Here is a 27,992-nt window from a genome sequence, read left to right on the forward strand (position 1 = left end):
TCTGAAATAAATTCTTAGTTTGTTGTTCTTCTGCCATATCATTTAATTTTTATAGTAAACTGTATACATGTATGGCGTGCACAGAACTCCTGGAGTATGATAAGTCTCTAATGCACTAAATTTCTAGGACAGGACACCATCCAGTTAAAAGCTTGTTTTTATTGAAGTCCTCCTAAAATACATATATATATGTGATTCACAGTACAAAGAGTCCGGTTTACACATTTTGGCTAAATGCCTCAGTCATAACCTGCAGGAATACTCTCCGGTATACTGGGTTTAATTTTCAGTATATGTTCTTACTCTGTATTCATGAACACTGCACAGTACCACTTCTCTTTCCCTCTATACTGGGTGTAATCTTCAGTTACGTGTCTGCTCTTATTCTGTATACGGTATATGGACACTGCACAGTACCACTTCTCTTGTCCTGTGTACTTAGTGTAATTCTCAGTGTCTTCTCTTATTCTATATATATGGACACTGCACAGTACCACTTCTTTATTCCTGTATACTGGGTGTTGGAACCAAAGATCTCAAATTTGGACTCATCAGACCAAAGCACAGATTTCCACTGGTGTAATATCCATCACTTGTGTTCTTTAGCCCAAACAAGTCTCTTCTGCTTGTTGCCTGCCCTTAGCAGTGGTTTCCTAGCAGATATTCTACCATGAAGGCCTGATTCACACAGTCTCCTCTTAACAGTTGTTCTAGAGATGTGTCTGCTGCTAGAACTCTGTGTGGCATTGACCTGGTCTCTAATCTGAGCTGCTGTTAACCTGCGATTTCTGAGGCTGGTGACTTGGATGAACTTATCCTCCGCAGCAGAGGTGACTCTTGGTCTTCCTTTCCTGGGGCGGTCCGCATGTGAGCCAGTTTCTTTGTAGCGCTTGATGGTTTTTGTGACTGCACTTTGGGACACTTTCAAAGTTTTCCCAATTTTTCGGACTGACTGACCTCCATTTCTTAAAGTAATGATGGCCACTCGTTTTTCTTTACTTAGCTGCTTTTTTCTTGCCATAATACAAATTCTAACAGTCTATTCAGTAGGACTATCTGCTGTGTATCCACCTGACTTCTCCACAACGCAACTGATGGTCCCAACCCCATTTATAAGGCAAGAAATCCCACTTATTAAACCTGACAGGGCACACCTGTGAAGTGAAGACCATTTCAGGTGACTACCTCTTGAAGCTCATCAAGAGAATGCCAAGAGTGTGCAAAGCAGTAATCAAAGCAAAAGGTGACTACTTTGAAGAACCTAGAATATGACATATTTTCAGTTGTTTCACACTTTTTTGTTATGTATATAATTCCACATGTGTTAATTCATAGTTTTGATGCCTTTAGTGTGAATCTACAATTTTCATAGTCATGAAAATAAAGAAAACTCTTTGAATGAGGTGTGTCCAAACTTTTGGTCTGTACTGTATATGGACACTGCACAGTACCACTGCTCTTGTCCAGTGTACTGGGTGTAATTCTCAGTGTCTACTCTTATTATGTATATATGGATACTGCACAGTACCACTTCTTTATTACTGTATACAGGGTGTAATTCGCAGTATCGGCTCTTATTCTGAATATATGGATACTGCACAGTACCACTTCTTTATTCCTGTATACTGGGTGTAATTATCAGTGTCTGCTCTTTTTCTTTATATATGGACACTGTACAGTACCACTTATTTATTCCTGTATACTGGGTGTAATTCTCAGTATCTGCTCTTATTCTGTGTATATGGACACTGCACAATACCACTTCTTTATTCCTGTATACTGGGTGTAATTCTCAGTATCTGCTCTTATTCTGAATATATGGACACTGCACAGTACTACTTCTTTATTCCTGTATACTGGGTGTAATTCTCAGTATCTGCTCTTATTCTGTATATATGGACACTGCACAGTACCACTTCTTTATTCCTGTGAACTGGGTGTAATTCTCAGTATTGGCTCTTGATCTGTATATATGGACACTGCACAATACCACTTCTTTATTCCTGTATACTGGGTGTAATTCTCAGTATTGGCTCTTGATCTGTATATATGGACACTGCACAGTACTACTTCTTTATTCCTTTATACTGGGTGTAATTCTCAGTGTCTACTCTTATTCTGTATATATGGACACTGCACAGTACCACTTCTTTATTCCTTTATACTGGGTGTAATTCTCAGTATCTGCTCTTATTCTGTATATATGGACACTGCACAGTACCACTTCTTTATTCCGGTATACTGGGTGTAATTCTCAGTATCTGCTCTTATTCTGAATATATGGACACTGCACAGTACCACTTCTTTATTCCTGTATACTGGGTGTAATTCTCAGTATCTGCTCTTATTCTGTATATATGGACACTGCACAGTACCACTTCTTTATTCCTGTGAACTGGGTGTAATTCTCAGTATTGGCTCTTGATCTGTATATATGGACACTGCACAATACCACTTCTTTATTCCTGTATACTGGGTGTAATTCTCAGTATTGGCTCTTGATCTGTATATATGGACACTGCACAGTACCACTTCTTTATTCCTTTATACTGGGTGTTATTCTCAGTGTCTACTCTTGTTCTGTATATATGGACACTGCACAGTACCACTTCTTTATTCCTTTATACTGGGTGTAATTCTCAGTATTGGCTCTTGTTCTGTATATATGGACACTGCACAGTACCACTTCTTTATTCCTGTATACCGGGTATAATCCTCAGTGTGCAGGAGCCACTGGTCGGGTGTGGTTGTGTCTGGAGGAGCTCCTGCTAATTGCTGACAAGCTACCAGGGATTGTTCCATCTATCCCAGCCCAGGCCCTGCCTCTCTCTCCCCAGGGAGCTGGTAGGGTTCTGGGCTATGAAGCGACTCAAGACCCAGGATCCTGCTTCCCGGGGTAGGCCGGCGGGAGGTAGGGGAGGTGAGCTACCGGCGTCAGTTCCATCTTCCGCCCCGGGGGTCAGAAGATCCAGCAGGAGTCGTGGTGCAGCGGCCCCTGCAGCCCCCGGAGGTGAAGCCGTGTCCATCGCCGGCGGTTCCAGGAGGGCGGACAGTAGCCCTCCAAGAGGTACGCGGAGTGCTCCTGGGGATGGGCTGGTTCCAGTTGAGGCTGACTGGGGCAACATGAAGCCCCGGGAACTAATCGCCATTTACAGCTCCCGGATCGCGGCCTACCTCCGGGAGTTCGAGGAGGCGAATAGGACCCTCAAGAAGGTGAGGGAGCAACTAAGGCTTGAGAGGGGGAAGGTGGACAAAGCGGCCAGGAAAAACTGTCCGGAAATATCAAGGAAAATAAAAAGCTTGAAAGAGATTGTTAAAGAGCTGCAGGAAAGAATGGGGGCCATTCTGGAGAACAGTGGCCCCTTTAAGGAAAAGCTCATGAACGATCAAAGGTTCAATGAAATGGCTGGAAACCGTGAGCAGCAAGAAGATGACTCCTCTGGTGAGGAGGAAGAGTTGGACATGGGGGGGCATCCTGCGGAAACTGGCATCACCGCAGAGCAGATGTGCCTGCCCCCCACTAGTTCCGATGAAGAAATAGACTTCAGTGAGAGCAGCGGAGTTGGGGGGCAGCTAATGTCCGAGATACGCCACCTGGAGTCCCCCAAAATTTGTGCCGACATTTGTTTTGGTAAAGAATTACCGGAAGATGAGCCGATGGGAAAGAAAATGAAAACAAAGACATTAAAGCCAGAGGTGAGGTATGTCTATGTGACCCACCCTGCGTGCCCTGGGCCAGCTGCAAAGCCAACTCAGGGCACGAACCCCACCATCCTCCCTGGCCCGGTCTCTGCTGTGGGACCGGTGCGTAGGAGTGGGGAGACAGACGTGGCAAAGATGGCGCAGGACGCCATCCCTGTTTGCGGTAACAGGGGCGGTGAGGAGAAGCAGGAGGGGCCAGACAGGAAGGCTCCCGGGGCGAGTGGCGAGGGGGGCATGGTTGGTGGTCGGGTGGCTCCGCCCACCTCTGCTGGGGCACTGGACAAGTGCCGGGTGGAGGAGCGGCGGGGCGATGTGGCTGCCACTGCCCCCCTTGCAGAGGTCGTTGCCGGGATCCCTGTCCTGGGGTCTGCGTCCTCTGCCCCGGTCTGCTTTGCCGCTCCCGTGCGCCCTGCAGTCCCCCCTGCCGGTTTTGGCATGGCGGCGGGGGACGGGGGGGCAGGGGTGGTGGGGGTGGCTGTGGGTGGAGGGGGTGCGGCTGCGGGTACAGCGGTGTCCCGATCCGGAGTTGCAGGGGGAGGGTGCGAGGTGGCTGCCTCCGCCCCTCCCAAGTTGTGTGCCCGGGTCCTTGCCGGGGTTCCAGTCTCCTCAGCCCCGGTCTGCTCCGCTTCAGTCCCTTCCGCTGGTATTGTCGTGGAGGCGGGGAGTGGAGGCGCAGTGGGAGTGGTCGGGGGTGGGGCTTCGGATATCCACAAAGGAGCTAAGAGCAGCGTGTGTGTAGGCAGAGAGGGAGGGGGCGGTCCTGGTGCGAGTGCGGTGCGCATCGCCCCTCCCTCCTGCACTGTCCGTCAAGTGGATAAGGCCGGCGGGGCAGGGACCAGTGGTTCTACAGCCCGCCGGCCCGAAAAATCAGGAAAGACTTTTAAAAATGTGTCCAGCAAGGAAATGCTGGACAAAACGAATAAACTGACCTCTGTCCCCTCTGGCCCAGCAGTGTGTGTGGGTGGAGGGGAGAGTGCGGTAGTGGCCACTGAAGAAGTGGTCACTTGTGTGAATACGGTTTATGTTAGTGGTGTTGCCCCGGGCCCTGATGGAGGGGTGAATGTTGGAGGTCGGCCGGCCACTGTACAAGTGGCCGGTGCACCTCATGTAGCCCCTTCAGAGGGGTCTGGAGTGACACCTGCTGTAGATAGGTCTGGGGGGGGGGGGGGCGGGCCCGGTCCGGCTGCCCCTCCTGCGTCGGTTACGCCTGGCAGAAGTTATGCTGGTGTGGTCGCCGGCGCAGGGGGGGAGGGGCGGTCCCCATTGTCCTCCCCATTACCAATGTCTGGTGACGGTAACTTGCAGCGGCAACTTCTAGAGGCTCTTAGGAAATGGGAGAATTCCATTACAGTAGGGGGGCAGCAGGTGGATCTATCCTTCTGGATAGACAGGCATGGCCTGCGTGCCTTCCGAGAGCAAGGCGGGGGCGAGACCACCTGGTCCTCACCCACAACCGGCCCTGGGTCAGCCAGACGGAATGTTGTCTGTCTGAAATGGAGAGGCAATGAAGCGTTCCCTACCAGGTAGAGGGTGGCAGAGCTTCTCTTTCAGATGGGCATCAGGGCATGTGACATCTTTGCCCTGATACATCCGTATGGCACCCGGGAGTTTGATGTCAGTTTTGCCCGGCCAGAGGGTCTTGAACTTTTCTGGTCTGGGTATGAGCTGGCAAAAGACCAGCCGGACTGGCAGGGGTTTTTTGTGCAAGCGATAACCCGCCAGAATGAGGTCAAGAAAGTGACCGTTCTGACCCGTAACGAGTCACTTTCTTGTGTTGACATCTTGACCTGGTTGAGCAGGTACGGGGACGTCCAGGGTCTTCCTAGCAAGAACCTGGATGAGTTTGGCATCTGGTCGGGTGCCTGGACGTTTCAGATTAAGTTGAAACATTCAGGGGGGTCGGTTTCCCACATACCGTCATCTGCTTTCCTTGGTCGGGATAGGATCATGGTGTTCTACAGGGGGCAGCCTAAGCTGTGTTACAAGTGCGGCAGCCCTTCGCACTTCAGCGCCAGCTGCCGAGTGCAGAGGTGCGCGTTGTGCGGGGGTGAAGGCCATCTAGCTGCATCTTGTGGGCAGATTAGATGCAACCTGTGTGGTGAGCTAGGGCACCCGTTCAGTCGTTGCCCTCGCTCTGTCGCCAACGTGGCTCGTGCACGCGCAGAGGCGAGCCGGGAGGCCCCCACTGCCGAGGCGAGTGCTGGCGAAGGAGACAGGGCAGTGGGGTCGATGAAGAGAAAAGAAAGCCCGTCCCAGCAGAGACGGAGGGAGGGGCGTCAAATGGAGAGGGGGCAGGTGGAACCCCCTCCTGGGGTGATGCCTGTGCCCTCCCAAGAGAATGCCTCTCCTAGAGCTGAGACCCTGGGGGATATCGAGGTGAATGAGGAACTCACGAGACTAGACCGTTCCGAGGTGACTCTGTCCTCTTGCTACGAGAGTGCAACAGAGGAGAGTGAGACAGAGTCTAAAAGAACAAGAAGGAAACGTCTGACCAAAAAAAGATCTAGCCCGGCTAGAGTGCCTATGGAAGGCAAAGCCAGCTCCCCCCTGGACCTCTCTAATCCTGACTCTCTTCCCCTGGATCTTTCCAACCGGTACCTCACCTTGGATGAGATCTCTTCTTCCGGGGAGGAGGTTGAAGGTGGGGAGCCGGAGGGGCAAGAGAAGGAGCCTCTGGAAGGGCCCGCGCCTCCCTCCGGTGAGGATGCAAGGTCCTCGGGAGGTGGGGCGGGTCCAGACGCTGGTAATGGGAATGACAAGGGTGGTGCGAAGGGGGAGGCGGTGGTGACTAATGAGATGGACACCACTGTCTCTCTCAAAAGAGATCGTGCCACCTTAGGGGGTAGCCCCAAGAGGGGTAAGAAAAAGAACAAAAAGGGGAAGGGAAGGAAGAAGGCCGTCTAACTTAATCACTCTGTATGGCGGCACTCACTCCGTTGACGCTGGCGACCATTAATGTCGCCAGTATTAAATCGGATGCGGCTAGGTTTGCAGCCTTTGATTTTCTCAGCCGGGTTGAAGCTGACATTTTATTTTTGCAAGAGACCAGGCTGCCAGATTTGGCGGCTGTGTATAAAGCAAAAAAGGAGTGGAGGCGTGGTCCATCATATTGGTCTCTTGCGGCTGAGCCGTATAGCGGAGTGGCGGTTCTTTTTACCGCACCAGTAGAAAGCCGACGAGTGATTGAGTTAGAAATGGGGAGGTGTTTGATTTTAGATGTCCTCATGAAGGGTCAAGAGCTTCGCCTGATAAACATCTATGGTCCCCAAACCAGGTGGGATCGGAAGCGTCTCTTTATGAGGATCAAACCTTTCCTTTTTACGAGTCGGCAGGTGGTCTTTGGCGGGGACTTTAATACAGTCACAAGGTCCCAAGACCGGGGAGGCGCCAGAAACCGGCTGGCTTATGATAGTGTATCCCTGAATAGCATAGCTAGCGAGGCTCGCCTGGTGGATGTCCACATTAGGCACACCCCAGGCCACGGTGGTTTCACTTATTATAGAGGTAGTCAGATTAGGTCTAGAATAGACAGGTTTTATTTAAAGGAGGAGACTACTTTTTCACCTTTAGAGGTGGTAGAGGTGGAATTCTCTGATCACTGTATGATTATGTTCTCTTTGAATGTTGCAGAATCCCCCCAAATGGGAAGAGGCTATTGGAAGCTAAATTCGGCCCTCCTGGAGGAAGCAGAGGTGAGACAATCCTTTAAGGACTTCCTTCAGAGTCAGGTAGAGTTGCTGGATCTTTGTGACACTAAGTCTGAGTGGTGGGAGATATTCAAAGATCGGGTGGCAAAATTCTTCCGCCAGCTCTCGAGCCTCAGGTCCCTGGACAGGTACCGCTTGTATCAGGGTCTGAGGAGGAAACTCGAACAACTGGTCTCGACTGGAGGTAGCCGAGAGGATATCTCCAGGGTGAAATCTTTGCTTAAGAGGTGCCAGTATGATAGACACACATCTTTGGTTTTTGAGAGGGATTTCGGGAAGTACCGCTCGCCCGACCCTTACAGAAACTGTAAGATGTCAGTGAAAAGTAAGTTGGTGACGGGACTGGTCGATGGTACGGGATCTCTGGATAGGTCCAGATCAGGGATCTTGGAAATCGTCAAGTCCTTCTACTCGTGCCTCTTGAGGAAGAAGGATCTGAATCGGGACAGGATTTCGGCTTTCCTGGCTGAAACCATCCCTGAGTCAAGAGTAGACCTCTCTCTTGGCGTTTTGATAGAAGAAATCAGAGAAGAGGAAGTCAGCCTGGCGATCGAAGGGCTTGCCCTAAAGAAGTCGCCAGGCCCGGATGGCTTAACATCCGAGTTTTATAAGACCTTTAAGGACTCCTTGGTTCCCCTCTTGACTAAGGTATTCAATGAGTGCCTTTCCTCGGGTGCTCTGCCGAAGTCAATGAGGAGGTCAGCTCTGATCCTTATATCAAAGGGTAAAGATCCGAGCCGTATTGAGAATTGGCGTCCCATAGCGCTTCTCAATACGGACAGAAAGATCCTGGCCAAGATACTGTTTAAACGGTTGGTGCAGTTTGCGCCCCGGCTCCTTTCGGAGACCCAACATTGCTCAGTTCCAGGCCGAAGCACGTTTAGTGCTGTGCTCGGTGTCCGAGAGGCAGTGGAGCAGAGTAGGGCGGGTAACTGGAAGGGGTACATGCTGGCTTTAGATCAGGCAAAGGCTTTTGATCGGGTTGACCACGAGTACCTCTGGGCAGTCCTTCTGAAATATGGCCTGCCGGGGGGGTTTGTCGATTGGTTAAAGATCTTGTATGCAGGGGCAGAGAGTTTCCCTCTGGTGAACGGTTGGTCTGGCAGCCCTTTTGAGGTCGGGTCTGGAGTCCGCCAGGGTTGTCCATTGAGCCCGCTCTTATACGTGTTTGCGATTGATCCTTTTATTAGGAGGATTGATCGAAGACCGTTGGCGGGAGTCAGGATGAGTCTGGAGGAGCCAGAAGCCACTCTGAGGGTGGTGGCGTATGCCGATGACGTCACTGTTTTCGTGTCCTCGGGAGGGGAGGCGGAATACGTGATGTCGGAGGTAGAACGCTACTCGGAAGTTTCCGGGTCTGTGATTAACCGGGATAAGTGTGAGAGTCTCTGGCTGGGAGGGGGTGATCCATCTTTCGGTCTCCCGGACACCCTCCCAGAGCCCCAGTCGTCAGCCAAAGTCCTAGGCGTTCAATTCGGCCACGGGGATTATCCCACCCAAAATTGGGACAGCAGGCTCACGATCGCCGCTCAGAAGGTTGACCAGTGGAAGGGTTGGTCTTTGACCCTCAGGGAAAGGGTGAACCTGATCAAGACTTACCTTCTCCCTTTGCTTATCTATTTGGCCAGTGTATGTGTCTTGCCAGAACCTCTCTGGACTCGGGTTTACAGTCTGTTCTTTCAACTGTTATGGGGGAATAGGCTGAACCTAGTCAAGAGAGAGGTGACATACCGTACGAGGAGATTAGGGGGGTTGGGTATGGTCAACCCAGTGGTGTTCCTCGTGAACACCTTTGTTAAGATCAACCTGGCAAACCTCTGGAAAGAGAGGGCTCCTCCGTGGGTAGTCTCTTGCAGGGGTTGGTTTCGGCCTTTCTTCCAGGAGTGGGAGACAGGAGGGCAAGTGAAGGATTTGCGTACACCTCACGGATATCTTCCGGCTTATGTCACCCCGATTCTGAAGGTGATCCGCCAGTGGGGTTTGGGAGTGAGGGAAATCAAGACCCAGTCAAGGAGATCCCTTGACGAGAGGGTCTTGTTGACCCACTTCCGAAAGCCCCTGGCCCTTAAGGATTGCCCAAGCCGGGATCTAGACAGGGGTTTACAGTTGTTAAATTCGGCAAGGATCCCCTTGAAGTTTTGGGACTTGGCTTAGGCGCTGCTTTCACGGGAAGCTGTATGTAAGGGGCAACTTGAGGTATAGGAACTCTGATGAAAGGGGTTGTCCCCGGGAGGAGTGTGGCGACATACTGGAAAGTATGGAGCACTTCCTGCTTCAGTGTCCCTTTAATACAGAGGTATACAAACGGGTGGGCGCATCCATTGGCTGGCCTAGGCTAGCCAACCTCTCCTATGCGGAATGGGCTTATGGAGCATTCAAAGGTTTGGGAAGAAGGGACCCATGCACAGCTTTTGTAGTTAGCGTAGTGGTCAGGTACTTCACATGGAACGCACGGTGTTTAGTTTCAACCCAGCAGAAAGTCCTCCCTGTGGAAGAGGTGTGTAGGAACATTCTAGGTGACCTGGCGATGGTTCGCTCTCTTGAGTGCGAGAAGGTGGGTACGGATGGGGTCTCTTACCTCTGGAGAGGCTTCACCTTTGATGTACCTTAGCCTCAGTAGCACTTTTCCTGGTGTTGGGCTGAGGCTTTCACATTAGGTTTTTGTTTTGTATTAAAGATGAGTTTTTGAAGAAAGGTTTGCAAATGACTGAACTTGGGCCTTCGGGGGGATTTTAATATTGGTTTGTATAGATTGATACGGTTGTTATAAGATGTATATATTGTATGATAGGGTAAGTGGGGTGTAGTTAGGTTGGGTGGGATAGGGTGGGGGGGGGTTCATATCTATTTATTTATTTATTTTTTCGTGTGGGGAGGCCTGCATCCAGCCCTGGACTATGCGGACATAGGAGGACATGAGGTGAGGGGCTGGGTGTGGGTGGTGGAGGAAGGGCTGGCCTCATGGAGGGACAAGAGGCGGAGGTTGGCCCTGGGTGAAGGTGATGGGATAGATAGATTGGTAGGGTTAGTATAGGTTTGTTTTCCTTATATATGTGTGTGTATATAAAAAAAAAAATATATATATATATATATATATAAAAAAAAAATACAAAATAATAATAATAATAAAAAAAAAATATAAAAAAAATAAAAAATAAAATGTTATTATTTATTGTGACAAGTTGTCATTTATTTATGTTAGAAATAATTTGTATATATTTGTATATAGTCGGGGTTCAGCCGGATCGGATGTTTACATTAGGCTAGGTTTCATTTTCTCTTTTCAGTAGGTATGAATGAGATAGTATGCATGGAGCTGGGCCAGTAGGGTAAGTGTATATATTTGTTTTATATATTGTTTGGAAATTTTATGGCATAGTTTTTGTATTTTTGTATAAAATTTAAAAGAGTTCCTCAGTATTGGCTCTTGTTCTGTATATATGGACACTGCACAATACCACTTCTTTATTTCTTTATACAGGGTGTAATTCTCAGTATCTGCTCTTATTCTGAATATATGGACACTGCACAGTACCACTTCTTTATTCCTGTATACTGGGTGTAATCCTCAGTGTGCAGGAGCCAGTGGACGGGTGTGGTTGTGTCTGGAGGAGCTCCTGCTAATTGCTGACAAGCTACCAGGGATTTTTCCATCTATCCCAGCCCAGGCCCTGCCTCTCTCTCCCCAGGGAGGTGGTGGGGTCCTGGGCTATGAAGCGACTCAAGACCCAGGATCCTGCTTCCCGGGGTAGGCCGGCGGGAGGTAGGGGAGGTGAGCTACCGGCCTCAGTTCCATCTTCCGCCCCGGGGGTCAGAAGATCCAGCAGGAGTCGTGGTGCAGCGGCCCCTGCAGCCCCCGGAGGTGAAGCCGTGTCCATCGCCGGCGGTTCCAGGAGGGCGGACAGTAGCCCTCCAAGAGGTACGCGGAGTGCTCCTGGGGATGGGCCGGTTCCAGTTGAGGCTGACTGGGGCAACATGAAGCTCCGGGAACTAATCGCCGTTTACAGCTCCCGGATCGCGGCCTACCTCCGGGAGTTCGAGGAGGCGAATAGGACCCTCAAGAAGGTGAGGGAGCAACTAAGGCTTGAGAGGGGGAAGGTGGACAAAGCGGCCAGAAAAAACTGGCCGGAAATATCAAGAAAAATAAAAAGCTTAAAAGAGATTGTTAAAGAGCTGCAGGAAAGAATGGGGGCCATTCTGGAGAACAGTGACCCCTTTAAGGAGAAGCTCATGAACGATCAAAGGTTTAATGAAATGGCTGGAAACCGTGAGCAGCAAGAAGATGACTCCTCTGGTGAGGAGGAAGAGTCGGACATGGGGGGGCAACCTGTGGAAACTGGCATCACCGCAGAGCAGGTGTGCCTGCCCCCCACTAGTTCCGATGAAGAAATAGACTTCAGTGAGAGCAGCGGAGTTGGGGGGCAGCTTATGGCCGAGATACGCCACCTGGAGTCCCCCAAAATTTGTGAGGGCATTTGTTTTGGTAATGAATTACCGGAAGATGAGCCAATAGGAAAGAAGAGAAAGGCAAAGACATTAAAGCCAGAGGTGAGGTATGTCTATGTGACCCACCCTGCGTGCCCGGGGCCGGCTGCAAAGCCAGCTCAGGGCACGAACCCCACCATCCTCCCTGGCCCGGTCTCTGTTGTGGGACCGGTGCGTAGGAGTGGGGAGACAGACGTGGCAAAGATGGCGCAGGACGCCGTCCCTGTTTGCGGTAACAGGGGCGGTGAGGAAAAGCAGGAGGGGCCAGACAGGAAGGCTCCCGGGGCGAGTGGCGAGGGGGGCATGGTTGGTGGTCGGGTGGCTCCGCCCACCTCTGCTGGGGCACTGGACAAGTGCCAGGTGGAGGAGCGGCGGGGCGATGTGGCTGCCACTGCCCCCCTTGCAGAGGTCGTTGCCGGGATCCCTGTCCTGGGGTCTGCGTCCTCTGCCCCGGTCTGCTTTGCCGCTCCCGTGCGCCCTGCAGTCCCCCCTGCCGGTTTTGGCATGGCGGCGGGGGACGGGGGGGCAGGGGTGGTGGGGGTGGCTGTGGGTGGAGGGGGTGCGGCTGCGGGTACAGCGGTGTCCCGATCCGGAGTTGCAGGGGGAGGGTGCGAGGTGGCTGCCTCCGCCCCTCCCAAGTTGTGTGCCCGGGTCCTTGCCGGGGTTCCGGTCTCCTCTGCCCCGGTCTGCTCCGCTTCAGTCCCTTCCGCTGGTATTGTCGTGGCGGCGGGGAGTGGGGGCGCAGTGGGAGTGGTCGGGGGTGGAGCTTCGGAAATCCACAAAGGGGCTCAAAGCAGTGTGTCTGTAGGCAGAGAGGGAGGGGGCGGTCCTGATGCGAGTGTGGTGCGCACCGCCCCTCCCTCCTGCACTGTCCGTCAAGTGGATAAGGCCGGCGTGGCTGGGACCAGTAGTTCTACAGCCCGCCAGCCCGAAAAATCAGGAAAGACTTTTAAAAATGTGTCCAGCAAGGAAATGTTGGACAAAACGAATAAACTGACCTCTGTCCCCTCTGGCCCAGCAGTGTGTGTGGGTGGAGGGGAGAGTGCGGTAGTGGCCACTGAAGAAGTGGTCACTTGTGTGAATACGGTTTATGTTAGTGGTGTTGCCCCGGGCCCTGATGGAGGGGTGAATGTTGGAGGTCAGCCGGCCACTGTACAAGTCTGGAGTGACACCTGCTGGAGATAGGTCGGGGGGGTGGGGATGGGCCCGGTCCGGCTGCCCCTCCTGCGTCGGTTACGTCTGGCAGAAGTTATGCTGGTGTGGTCGCCGGCGCAGGGGGGGAGGGGAGGTCCCCATTGTCCTCCCCATTACCAATGTCTGGTGACGGTAACTTGCAGCGGCAACTTCTAGAGGCTCTTAGGAGAGGGGAGAATTCCATTACAGTAGGGGGGCAGCAGGTGGATCTATCCTTCTGGATAGACAGGCATGGCCTGCGTGCCTTCCGAGAGCAAGGCGGGGGCGAGACCACCTGGTCCTCACCCACAACCGGCCCTGGGTCAGCCAGACGGAATGTTGTCTGTCTGAAATGGAGAGGCAATGAAGCGTGCCCTACCAGGAAGAGGGTGGCAGAGCTTCTCTTTTAGATGGGCATCAGGGCATGTGACATCTTTGCCCTGATACATCCGTATGGCACACGGGAGTTTGATGTCAGTTTTGCCCGGCCAGAGGGTCTTGAACTTTTCTGGTCTGGGTATGAACTGGCAAAAGACCAGGTTTTTTTGTGCAAGCGATAACCCGCCAGAATGAGGTCAAGAAAGTAACCGTTCTGACCCGTAATGAGTCACTTTCTTGTGTTGACATCTTGACCTGGTTGAGCAGGTATGGGGATTTCCAGGGTCTTCCTAGCAAGAACCTGGATGAGTTTGGCATCTGGTCGGGTGCCTGGACGTTTCAGATTAAGTTGAAACATTCAGGGGGGTTGGTTTCCCACATACCGTCATCTGCTTTCCTTGGTCGGGATAGGATCATGGTGTTCTACAGGGGGCAGCCTAAGCTGTGTTACAAGTGCGGCAGCCCTTCGCACTTCAGCGCCAGCTGCCGAGTGCAGAGGTGCGCGTTGTGCAGGGGTGAAGGCCATCTAGCTGCATCTTGTGGGCAGATTAGATGCAACCTGTGTGGTGAGCTAGGGCACCCGTTCAGTCGTTGCCCTCGCTCTGTCGCCAACGTGGCTCGTGCACGCGCAGAGGCGAGCCGGGAGGCCCCCACTGCCGAGGCGAGTGCTGGCGAAGGCGACAGGGCAGTGGGGTCGATGAAGAGAAAAGAAAGCCCGTCCCAGCAGAGACGGAGGGAGGGGCGTCAAATGGAGAGGGGGCAGGTGGAACCCCCTCCTGGGGTGATGCCTGTGCCCTCCCAAGAGAATGCCTTCTCCTAGAGCTGAGACCCTGGGGGATATCGAGGTGAATGAGGAACTCACGAGACCGTTCCGAGGTGACTCTGTCCTCTTGCTACGAGAGTGCAACAGAGGAGAGTGAGACAGAGTCTAAAAGAACAAGAAGGAAACGTCTGACCAAAAAAAGATCTAGCCCGGCTAGAGTGCCTGTGGAAGGCAAAGCCAGCTCCCCCCTGGACCTCTCTAATCCTGACTCTCTTCCCCTGGATCTTTCCAACCGGTACCTCACCTTGGATGAGATCTCTTCTTCCGGGGAGGAGGTTGAAGGTGGGGAGCCGGAGGGGCAAGAGAAGGAGCCTCTGGAAGGGCCCGCGCCTCCCTCCGGTGAGGATGCAAGGTCCTCGGGAGGTGGGGCGGGTCCAGACGCTGGTAATGGGAATGACAAGGGTGGTGCGAAGGGGGAGGCGGTGGTGACTAATGAGATGGACACCACTGTCTCTCTCAAAAGAGATCGTGCCACCTTAGGGGGTAGCCCCAAGAGGGGTAAGAAAAAGAACAAGAAGGGGAAGGGAAGGAAGAAGGCCGTCTAACTTAATCACTCTGTATGGCGGCACTCTCTCCGTTGACGCTGGCGACCATTAATGTCGCCAGTATTAAATCGGATGCGGCTAGGTTTGCAGCCTTTGATTTTCTCAGCCGGGTTGAAGCTGACATTTTATTTTTGCAAGAGACCAGGCTGCCAGATTTGGCAGCTGTGTATAAAGCAAAAAAGGAGTGGAGGCGTGGTCCATCATATTGGTCTCTTGCGGCTGAGCCGTATAGCGGAGTGGCGGTTCTTTTTACCGCACCAGTAGAAAGCCGACGAGTGATTGAGTTAGAAATGGGGAGGTGTTTGATTTTAGATGTCCTCATGAAGGGTCAAGAGCTTCGCCTGATAAACATCTATGGTCCCCAAACCAGGTGGGATCGGGAGCGTCTCTTTATGAGGATCAAACCTTTCCTTTTTACGAGTCGGCAGGTGGTCTTTGGCGGGGACTTTAATACAGTCGCAAGGTCCCAAGACCGGGGAGGCGCCAGAAACCGGCTGGCTTATGATAGTGTATCCCTGAATAGCATAGCTAGCGAGGCTCGCCTGGTGGATGTCCACATTAGGCACACCCCAGGCCACGGTGGTTTCACTTATTATAGAGGTAGTCAGATTAGGTCTAGAATAGACAGGTTTTATTTAAAGGAGGAGACTACTTTTTCACCTTTAGAGGTGGTAGAGGTGGAATTCTCTGATCACTGTATGATTATGTTCTCTTTGAATGTTGCAGAATCCCCCCAAATGGGAAGAGGCTATTGGAAGCTAAATTCGGCCCTCCTGGAGGAAGCAGAGGTGAGACAATCCTTTAAGGACTTCCTTCAGAGTCAGGTAGAGTTGCTGGATCTTTGTGACACTAAGTCTGAGTGGTGGGAGATATTCAAAGATCGGGTGGCAAAATTCTTCCGCCAGCTCTCGAGCCTCAGGTCCCTGGACAGGTACCGCTTGTATCAGGGTCTGAGGAGGAAACTCGAACAACTGGTCTCGACTGGAGGTAGCCGAGAGGATATCTCCAGGGTGAAATCTTTGCTTAAGAGGTGCCAGTACGATAGGCACACATCTTTGGTTTTTGAGAGGGATTTCGGGAAGTACCGCTCGCCCGACCCTTACAGAAACTGTAAGATGTCAGTGAAAAGTAAGTTAGTGACGGGACTGGTCGATGGTACGGGATCTCTGGATTGGTCCAGATCAGAGATCTTGGAAATCGTCAAGTCCTTCTACTCGTGCCTCTTGAGGAAGAAGGATCTGAATCGGGACAGGATTTCGGCTTTCCTGGCTGAAACCATCCCTGAGTCAAGAGTAGACCTCTCTCCTGGCGTTTTGATAGAAGAAATCAGAGAAGAGGAAGTCAGCCTGGCGATCGAAGGGCTTGCCCTAAAGAAGTCGCCAGGCCCGGATGGCTTAACATCCGAGTTTTATAAGACCTTTAAGGACTCCTTGGTTCCCCTCTTGACTAAGGTATTCAATGAGTGCCTTTCCTCGGGTGCTCTGCCGAAGTCAATGAGGAGGTCAGCTCTGATCCTTATATCAAAGGGTAAAGATCCGAGCCGTATTGAGAATTGGCGTCCCATAGCGCTTCTCAATACGGACAGAAAGATCCTGGCCAAGATACTGTTTAAACGGTTGGTGCAGTTTGCGCCCCGGCTCCTTTCGGAGACCCAACATTGCTCAGTTCCAGGCCGAAGCACGTTTAGTGCTGTGCTCGGTGTCCGAGAGGCAGTGGAGCAGAGTAGGGCGGGTAACTGGAAGGGGTACATGCTGGCTTTAGATCAGGCAAAGGCTTTTGATCGGGTTGACCACGAGTACCTCTGGGCAGTCCTTCTGAAATATGGCCTGCCGGGGGGGGTTTGTCGATTGGTTAAAGATCTTGTATGCAGGGGCAGAGAGTTTCCCGCTGGTGAACGGTTGGTCTGGCAGCCCTTTTGAGGTCGGGTCTGGAGTCCGCCAGGGTTGTCCATTGAGCCCGCTCTTATACGTGTTTGCGATTGATCCTTTTATTAGGAGGATTGATCGAGGACCGTTGGCGGGAGTCAGGATGAGTCTGGAGGAGCCAGAAGCCACTCTGAGGGTGGTGGCGTATGCCGATGATGTCACTGTTTTTGTGTCCTCGGGAGGGGAGGCGGAATACGTGATGTCGGAGGTAGAACGCTACTCGGAAGTCTCCGGGTCCATGATTAACCGGGATAAGTGTGAGAGTCTCTGGCTGGGAGGGGGTGATCCATCTTTCGGTCTCCCAGACACCCTCCCAGAGCCCCAGTCGTCAGCCAAAGTCCTAGGCGTTCAATTCGGCCACGGGGATTATCCCACCCAAAATTGGGACAGCAGGCTCACGATCGCCGCTCAGAAGGTTGACCAGTGGAAGGGTTGGTCTTTGACCCTCAGGGAAAGGGTGAACCTGATCAAGACTTACCTTCTCCCTTTGCTTATCTATTTGGCCAGTGTATGTGTCTTGCCAGAACCTCTCTGGACTCGGGTTTACAGTCTGTTCTTTCAACTGTTATGGGGGAATAGGCTGAACCTAGTCAAGAGAGAGGTGACATACCGTATGAGGAGATTAGGGGGGTTGGGTATGGTCAACCCAGTGGTGTTCCTTGTGAACACCTTTGTTAAGATCAACCTGGCAAACCTCTGGAAAGAGAGGGCTCCTCCGTGGGTAGTCTCTTGCAGGGGTTGGTTTCGGCCTTTCTTCCAGGAGTGGGAGACAGGAGGGCAAGTGAAGGATTTGCGTACACCTCACGGATATCTTCCGGCTTATGTCACCCCGATTCTGAAGGTGATCCGCCGGTGGGGTTTGGGAGTGAGGGAAATCAAGACCCAGTCAAGGAGATCCCTTGACGAGAGGGTCTTGTTGACCCACTTCCAGAAGCCCCTGGCCCTTAAGGATTGCCCAAGCCGGGATCTAGACAGGGGTTTACAGTTGTTAAATTCGGCAAGGATCCCCTTGAAGTTTTGGGACTTGGCTTGGCGCTGCTTTCACGGGAAGCTGTATGTAAGGTACATTGAGGTATAGGAACTCTGATGAAAGGGGTTGTCCCCGGGAGGAGTGTGGCGACATACTGGAAAGTATGGAGCACTTCCTGCTTCAGTGTCCCTTTAATACAGAGATATACAAACGGGTGGGCGCATCCATTGGCTGGCCTAGGCTAGCCAACCTCTCCTATGCGGAATGGGCTTATGGAGCATTCAAAGGTTTGGGAAGAAGGGACCCATGCACAGCTTTTGTAGTTAGCATAGTGGTCAGGTACTTCACATGGAACGCACAGTGTTTAGTTTCAACCCAGCAGAAAGTCCTCCCTGTGGAAGAGGTGTGTAGGAACATTCTAGGTGACCTGGCGAAGGTTCGCTCTCTTGAGTGCTGGAAGGTGGGTACGGATGGGGTCTCTTACCTCTGGAGAGGCTTCACCTTTGATGTACCTTAGCCTCAGTAGCACTTTTCCTGGTGTTGGGCTGAGGCTTTCACATTAGGTTTTTGTTTTGTATTTAAGATGAGTTTTTGAAGAAAGGTTTGCAAATGACTGAACTTGGGCCTTCGGGTGGATTTTAATATTGGTTTGTATAGATAGATATGGTTGTTATAAGATGTATATATTGTATGATAGGGTAAGTGAGTGTAGTTAGGTTGGGTGGGATGGGGTGGGGGGGGTTCATATTTATTTATTTATTTTCGTGTGGGGAGGCCTGCATCCAGCCCTGGACTATGCGGACATAGGAGGACATGAGGCGAGGGGCTGGGTGTGGGTGGTGGAGGAAGGGCTGGCCTCATGGAGGGACAAGAGGCGGAGGTTGGCCCTGGGTGAAGGTGATGGGATAAATAGATTGGTAGGGTTAGTATAGGTTTGTTTTTGTTTTTCTCATATATGTGTGTGTATATAAAAAAAAAAAAAAAAAAAAAATAGGTATAAAAAAAAGTAAAAAATACAATTTTTTGTTATTATTTATTGTAACAATTTGTCATTTATTTTCTATTAGAAACAATTTGTATAAATTTGTATAAATTTGTATATAGTCGGGGTTCAGCCGGATCGGATGTTTACGTTAGGCTAGGTTTCATTTTCTCTTTTTAGTAGGTATGAATGAGATAGTATGCATGGAGCTGGGCCAGTAGGGTAAGTGTATATACTTGTTTTATATCTTGTTTGGAAATTTTATGGCAACATTTTTGTATTTTTGTATAAAATTAAAAAGAGTTCCTCAGTATTGGCTCTTGTTCTGTATATATGGACACTGCACAATACCACTTCTTTATTTCTTTATACAGGGTGTAATTCTCAGTATCTGCTCTTATTCTGTATATATGGACACTGCACAGTACCACTTCTCCTGTCCTTTACACTGGGTGTAATCCTCAGTATCTGCTCTTGTTCTGTATATATGTCTGTACAAAAAAAATGCTCCCTTATAATGTGCACCAGTACAAAAAACCCTCCTTTTTGATGTGCGTTGGTACAAAAAATGCCCTCTTATGTGTGCCAGTACAAAAAGAGCCCTTAGAGTGTGTGTCAGTACAAAAATTCCCCCTCCTGTGTGCCGGTATAAAAAATACCTCCTCTTAGTGTTCCCAGTAGAGCCAATGTCCCCATTGTGCCTCCATAATGTGTGCCAATGCCTCCTTCTGTGTGCCAGCACAAAAAATACCCCCCCTTAGTCCCCCCAGTTAAGCTAATGTCCCCATAGTGCCCCCATAATGTGTTCCAGTACAAAATGCCCCTATTTAGTGCCCTCAGTAGATGCCCTCATAGTGCTCCCATCAGCCCATAGTGGCCCAACAGCATGGTACCAAATGAAAAAAGAATACTCAAAAACGTACCTCCACGTGGCTGTCAGAGATGAGGTGCAGGCCTCTTCTGGCCTGTGTCTCGTGCTGTACGCTGTCCAGGTCAGGGGACGGGATGATGATAACATCATCATACTGCCTGCGCCGGCCTCTGATAGGCTACAGGCACTAGGCAATACAGTTGAATATAGAGAGATGAGGGCTCATTTTCCTCAGCCCTGCCGCCAGCCCCATCTGTCTCCAGGGTTGCGCCGCCTGAGGCGACCCCCTCACCTAACCTAATTGGCGGTGTGGACCTGGGTGTAATTCACATTATCTGCTCTAAGTCTTATCAACCATCTGTAAACTGACACAAAAAACAGGTGCTTTTTTTTCTGCTATCCCCAGTGTCTGACAAAAATAACCACTGTCCTTGATTTTTCTAGGAGGAGCTGTCACCTCACCTGACATGTCTGTTTTAATAACCGTTTGCATCCCTAATCAAATAACAATTCTGGAGCATCTATTCTTATTTGTATGTCTTAGGCTCTAATCACAGTTCCACCATAGCTTTTCTTTACTCTCACCCTGTCAGTCTTAGGCCTCTTTCACACAAACGTGTGTACGCTCCATGGCCGTATTGCGGACCGCATTTGCAGATCCGCAATACACAGGTACCGTTCCGTGGGCATTCCGCATCACGGATGCGGACCCATTCACTTCAATAGGTCCGCAAATCTGGAGATGCGGAATGGTTCGGAACGGAAGCACGGAACAGAACCCTACGGAAGCACTACGGAGTGCTTTTGTGGGGTTCCATTCCGTACTTCCGTTCCGCAAAAAGATAGAACATGTCCTATCTTTTTGCGGAATGGGCGGATTGCGAACCCATTAAAGTGAATGGGTCCACGATCCGCTGCGGCTGCCCCAGCACGGCCATGGGGCGCACACGTTCATGTGCAAGATGCCTTAGGCGTTGTTCACATATCCATGTCTGTGATGACAAGCAGAACAAGACTAGCAGTATTTTATCTTTTCTCTATGTTGTGCCATTCATCTATGATGAATAAATTGCTAACAATCAGCAATAGGCCCAACTTGGTGTTACCAGTTAGGGGTGTACTCCTGCTGTCTGACACCCGCCCCTACCTTGTAGCACCCAGTTGGACCTTTATTGCAAATACTGTATATGGCAATTTATTTTATGAACCTCTGGTAGGAGTAATAGGTGAATGACACTGTATAGGTATATAAACAACAATGATCCACAATTGTTATTTCATGTGAAATGCAAGTAATTATTAAAATTAACATTATGTATAAAGCAATCTTTAGTTTCTTCACATACCACGGTTTTCCTTGAGCTTTTTCCTTAGGCTACTTTCACACTCGCGTTTTGGCCTTCCGTTTGTGAGATCCAAAATGGATCAGTTTGCATTCTGAATGAAAAAGGATCCGCTCAGAATGCATCAGTTTGTATCAGTTCTGTCTCCATTCCGCTTTGGAGACGGACACAAAAACGTTTTCACTTGCGTTTTCACTGACACAATCTGGCACAATAGAAAACGGATCCGTTCTCCATTGACTTTAATGGTGTTCAAGATCAGTCTTAGCTATGTTAAAGATAATACAAACGGATCCGTTCTGAGCGGATGCAGACGATTGTATTATCTGAACGAATCCGTCCATGACGGAGCCGCACAAAAACGCGAGTGTGAAAGTAGCCTTAGCTTGCATTGTGCATGAGCCAATACATGGAATGCACAGTGCAGATGGCCTGCACCACCGTTTCTGCCAGCGGGGATCCGGCGAAGGTATCTGAAGGAAAAGAACTGCCCAGGAGTTGTTTTGATATGTTGCTGCCAGATTCTCTTTTTTACTGGACATTAACTTTTTAATTTTGGGATCTTTGTGGTTCAAGAGTATTATGTTAATGGCAAGATGTGGGGCCGTAATCTCCACAGGGTTTATGCCTGTAAAACTTTTCGGCAGTCCATGATTTTTGGTCCTTTTGTCCAGACAAAAATGAGTAATTTGTCAACCCTGGACTGCGGTCTGGGGGTCTCTATTCATTTTGGTGACTGTAGTTATTTTGAGGTCTGGAATCTGTATTTATTCGGGGGTTTGTGTCTGAACACACTTTGGGGTCTATAGTCATTGTGGATTGTGATAAAGGAGTCTTATGCACTAACTGTGATTATGTTAGTGATGTGTGGGGGACATACATTAATGAGTGGCAAATATTAAAAATGTCTGTGCATCACCTAACATGCATTCTGTGCTGCAGAATCAATTTGATCTAACTAGTGAAAAATAGTGAATTTTGCATATGCCATTATGTCTGTGTGTGTTGGCACCAGAGGCACAGGTGTCTTTTCTTTTCTTTTTAAAGAGCTAATTTGCATACCTTTTCCCAGAGGAGCATTGCATAGCCTACACAACTCCTTATGTCTACTAGGTGCTCTTCACAAGGAGAAACTGTAACCCCCTGACCCTGGCAAAGGCCTCTCAGCCAGCTAAGTCAATACGCTATGCTTTGCACTGTTTAGGGGTAACCACCCCTGAAACAGCTATCTGCAGATGAAGTACTGGCTTCATTTGAATCAAGAATTATGCCTCAAGGCCTGTTTAAACGTCCAGCATCAACCTATAAGATAACTCTTTTCCAAGTGGTAGCACCATAGACACAGCTTTCTTCTTTTTTTTAAAGCGCTAATTGGCATACATAGAAATGGTGCCACCCCTGGATCCCCAACAAAGGCCTCTCAACCAGTTCTCTCTGCTCTGCATTGATGTGAGGCAGCAACCCCAACAGCTGTCTGCAGATGACATATAATCTTGGCTATAATCCTAAATTACATTTCAAGGCCGTCTGTTTAAAAGGTCAAAAATTGGTGGCACTAGATGCACAGATTTCTTTTCTTTCTTTTTTTGGAAAGAGCTAATCTGCATTTATTTGCTATGTATGTGTGTGTAAATGCTGTATATATAGGTGTCAATGTTGTATATTTGTGTGCGCATATGCTGTGTACACATATATATGTGTATATATAGTATATTCTGTTTGTATGTGTTTATATGCGGCATATATGTACCGTATGTGTAAATGATTTGTATTTGTGTTTGCATACAATGTGTATGTGTTGTATATATGTGTGTGTATATGCTTTATATATGCATGTGTATAAGCTGTGTGTGTATATGCAATGAGCAGGACACTGGTACAGTGGGTCAGCTATGCAGTGGGTCAGTATATATGTGTAGTAGTTTGTGACGTCAATTGCAGCTTGCGCAGGTACTATAGCAGGGCCCTTTAACCACTTCAGCCCCGCTAGGTGAAACCCCCTTCATGACCAGAGCACTTTTTACACTTCGGCACTACACTACTTTCACCAATTATCGCTCGGTCATGCAACTTACCACCCAAATGAATTTTACCTCCTTTTCTTCTCACTAATAGAGCTTTCATTTGGTGGTATTTTATTGCTGCTGACATTTTTACTTTTTTTGTTATTAATCAAAATGTAACGATTTTTTTGCAAAAAAATGACATTTTTCACTTTCAGCTGTAAAATTTTGCAAAAAAAACGACATCCATAAATAAATTTTTCGCCAAATTTATTGTTCTACATGTCTTTGATAAAAAAAAAATGTTTGGGCAAAAAAAAAATGGTTTGGGTAAAAGTTATAGCATTTACAAACTATGGTACAAAAATGTGAATTTCCGCTTTTTGAAACAGCTCTGACTTTCTGAGCACCTGTCATGATTCCTGAGGTTCTACAATGTCCAAACAGTAGAAAACCCCCACAAATGACCCCATTTCGGAAAGTAGACACCCTAAGGTATTCGCTGATGGGCATAGTGAGTTCATAGAACTTTTTATTTTTTTTCACAAGTTAGAGGAAAATGATGATGATTTTATTTTTTTTATTTTTTCTTACAAAGTCTCATATTCCACTAACTTGTGACAAAAAATAAAAAATTCTAGGAACTCACCATGCCCCTCACAGAATACCTTGGGGTGTCTTCTTTCCAAAATGGGGTCACTTGTGGGGTAGTTATACTGCCCTGGCAATTTAGGGGCCCAAATGTGTGAGAAGAACTTTGCAATCAAAATGTGTAAAAAATGACCGGTGAAATCCAAAAGGTGCACTTTGGAATATGTGCCCCTTTGCCCACCTTGGCAGCAAAAAAGTGTGACACATCTGGTATTGCCGTACTCAGGGAGAAGTTGGGGGATGTGTTTTGGGGTGTCATTTTACATATACCCATGCTGGGTGAGAAAAATATCTTGGTCAAATGCCAACTTTGTATAAAAAAATGGGAAAAGTTGTCTATTGCCAAGATATTTCTCTCATCCAGCATGGGTATATGTAAAATGACACCCCAAAACACATTCCCCAACTTCTCCTGAGTACGGCAATACCAGATGTGTCACACTTTTTTGCTGCCAAGGTGGGCAAAGGGGCACATATTCCAAAGTGCACCTTTCAGATTTTGCAGGCCATTTTTTACACATTTTGATTGCAAGGTACTTCTCACACATTTGGGCCCCTAAATTGCCAGGGCAGTATAACTACGCCACAAGTGACCCCATTTTGGAAAGAAGACACCCCAAGGTATTCCGTGAGGGGCATGGCGAGTTCCTAGAATTTTTTATTTTTTGTCACAAGTTAGCGGAAAATGATGATTTTTTTTTTCTCTTTTTTCCTTACAAAGTCTCATATTCCACTAACTTGCGACAAAAAATAAAAAATTCTAGGAACTCGCCATGCCCCTCACGGAATACCTTGGGGTGTCTTCTTTCCAAAATGGGGTCACTTGTGGCGTAGTTATACTGCCCTGGCAATTTAGGGGCCCATATGTGTGAGAAGTACTTTGCAATCAAAATCTGTAAAAAATGACCGGTGAAATCCGAAAGGTGCACTTTGGAATATGTGCCCCTTTGCCCACCTTGGCATCAAAAAAGTGTCACACATCTGGTATCGCCGTACTCAGGAGAAGTTGGGGAATGTGTTTTGGGGTGTCATTTTACATATACCCATGCTGGGTGATCTTGGCAAAAGACAACTTTTCCCATTTTTTATACAAAGTTGGCATTTGACCAAGTTGGCATTTGACCGCATGATTTTTATGGATCCATGGATACATGGATCGGATCCACAAAACACATGCGGACGTCTGAATGGAGCCTTACAGGGGGGTGATCAATGACAGGGGGGTGATCAGGGAGTGTATATGGGTGATCACCCGCCTGTCATTGATCACCCCCTGTAAGGCTCCATTCTGAAGTCCGCATGTGTTTTGCGGATCCGATCCATGTATCCATGGATCCGTAAAAATCATGCGGACGTCTGAATGGAGCCTTACAGGGGGGTGATCAATGACAGGGGGGTGATCAATGACAGGGGGTGATCAGGGAGTGTATATGGGTGATCACCCGCCTGTCATTGATCACCCCCCTGTAAGGCTCCATTCAGACGTCCGCATGATTTTTACGGATCCATGGATACATGGATCGGATCCACAAAACACATGCGGACGTCTGAATGGAGCCTTACAGGGGGGTTATCAATGACAGGGGGGTGATCAGGGAGTGTATATGGGTGATCACCCGCCTGTCATTGATCACCCCCTGTAAGGCTCCATTCAGAAGTCCGCATGTGTTTTGCGGATCCGATCCATGTATCCATGGATCCGTAAAAATCATGCGGACGTCTGAATGGAGCCTTACAGGGGGGTGATCAATGACAGGGGGTGATCAGGGAGTGTATATGGGTGATCACCCGCCTGTCATTGATCACCCCCCTGTAAGGCTCCATTCAGACGTCCGTATGCTTTTTGCGGATCCGATCCATGTATCCGTGGATCCGTAAAAATCATACGGACGTCTGAACGGAGCCTGACAGGGGGGTGATCAATGACAGGGCGGTGATCAATGACAGGGGGGTGATCAGGGAGTTTATATGGGGTGATCATGGGTGATCAGGGGTTTATAAGGGGTTAATAAGTGACGGGGGGGTGTAGTGTAGTGTGGTGTTTGGTGCGACTGTACTGACCTACCTGAGTCCTCTGGTGGTCGATCCTAACAAAAGGGACCACCAGAGGACCAGGTAGGAGGTATATTAGACGCTGTTATGAAAACAGCGTCTAATATACCTGTTAGGGGTTAAAAAATTCGGATCTCCAGCCTGCCAGCGAGCGATCGCCGCTGGCAGGCTGGAGATCCACTCGCTTACCTTCCGTTCCTGTGAGCGCGCGCGCCTGTGTGCGCGCGTTCACAGGAAATCCCGGCCCTCGCGAGATGACGCGTATATGCGTGACTCTGCGCAGGGCCGCCACCTCCGGACCGCACATCTGCGTTAGGCGGTCCGGAGGTGGTTAAGATGTTATAACTCACGTACCAAGTGAGGAATGCCAGAGGGGGATAATGTCTCTGTGTAGCAGATATGGTAGTGTCAACGGTGTCTCCTACCTTGGTATGGCTGGACTCCTGGATCCTGGCTCACTTGCAATAAATTAAGTGTTGTTAATAGGAGTAATTGAGGAACTTTGGTAGCAGTAAATAAGAGCCAAACAGGTAATATGATCCAACTTGTCTTTACTGAATGGCAGCTTTAAATCCATACAAGTTACAGCGAATAGTCTTGGGTCCCAGCAGGTATTGGCAATATGTGGCAGGAATTTATATCTATTCTGCTTCTGATCATATGCCTAAAGAATCTGGCAGGTATTTATCTTCTGCTCTGTCTCTCTTCTGCTTGGTATGGACCTGACTAGCTGAGGAGGGATTTGGCTTCTCCTGGACTCTGGATATGTACTCACAGCTTGGCTCACTGGAGATGCTTCTTCCTGGAGGCTGGAGATGGCTGCTTTTCTTGTCAACCAGCTGAGGCTGATGACTCAGGCTGGGAAGGGTGATCTTTGCCTCAGCCGAGGCTCAATCCTGTCTTGGGATCCCTGTTTCTGGGAGCTCCTACTAACCCAGCCTTCCCCTTGCAGGGAGAGCTGGAAAAAAAAAACTGGCTCTAACAGTTTTTTCCCTCCCTTGCCGCAGGGCGTGGGAAACTCCACTTCCCTTAAGCAGGGGGGAACAGAACAGAACTGGAATGTTCCATTCTGAATGGCCATAACATTAAAAGGATGCCGCCACCTGCTGGTAGACCTGAAACATTACAAAGGAAAATATAACATTTAAAATGGTTTCAACTGCACAGTAGTGAATGACATGAGGAAAACACATTAGCTGAAAATATTAATTAGCAGATTGTAGCAGGGTAAAAGCATTAGTAACCCCACTCTGGGATGTTACATTCCCCCTTACTTTGAATCAAGCAGTCTTCGGCTTGTGCTTGGGATAAGAGGAATGAGCTCTGGGGGTACCCAAATTAATACAAAGGGCTGCCTGAAATACATATAATGACATATATAGACAAACATGAAACGGACTATCCCCAGGTTCCTGCCCGCTAGAGTAAGGTGTCCAACACACAGTTTCCTTCTCTTGGTATAACCAGGTAACTTAAATACTGCACAAAGCAAACATTACTGACTGACTTTGTGTGTCCTGAGCTCTGTAGACACCAAAGAAAGCATGGGGGTGTCTTTACTCCGTAATCCCGCCATTGTGCAATGAAATACTGGCAAATGGAAGGGTGGCTTTATCCTGTTTTCCCTTACCTGCACCAAAGTCTGAGAAATTTGGCTTATAACACGATCACTATGGTGACTATGGGGTAGTTAAATTGTGGCTCTAAGGTTTTAGGTACCATACCTTAGGCAAAAGGCTCAGAAGGGGAGGCATCCTTCATCTCCGCATACTTCTGGCAATGTCACAGGAGGAGGGTCTTTAATCCCACGCGCTCCTGGAAATGAGACACCTCAGGATGGGAACAATCCTGAACATAAAACAAGCGTGAAGGAGCAGCCTAGGGCTTCTAACGATTCCCGAAGCAGCAGGGGTACCTGTAAAGTAACTACTGGATCTGCCTGGACTTACCACTTGGTCCTACCCAGGTGTAGGCCATTAGTATACATCGTCCCTATGATGACAGTCCGTACAAGGGGGAAGAGAACAAGAGCTGTAAAAAGGCACACTTTAAATTTTTGTTAAGTGCAATCATGGCAAACGGTGCATAAATTCACATTGCGGCATCTGTAAAAGAGTCCATACAATGGGCACAAATACTTGAACGTTGCTCAACCTGTAAACATGTAAGCAAAATTAGTTCAATATTTAAACAGTATAAGTCACAAAGAGCTCAGGTACACGTTTGAGTCCTTTCTTTGGGTGCAAGCTTGTAACGTTGCATAGCTTGTATCAAATAGGAAAAAATTGTAATCCAGTATGAAGTATGGTTTGGCTGATAGATGGAGTCTATTAAGTCCATGCACAAAAAGGTGAGATGAAAAAGGGCCAAAATGTCAACAAT

The sequence above is a fragment of the Bufo gargarizans genome, chromosome 5 (genome assembly GCF_014858855.1).
Source record: "Bufo gargarizans isolate SCDJY-AF-19 chromosome 5, ASM1485885v1, whole genome shotgun sequence".
Taxonomy (NCBI): Eukaryota; Metazoa; Chordata; class Amphibia; order Anura; family Bufonidae; genus Bufo; species Bufo gargarizans.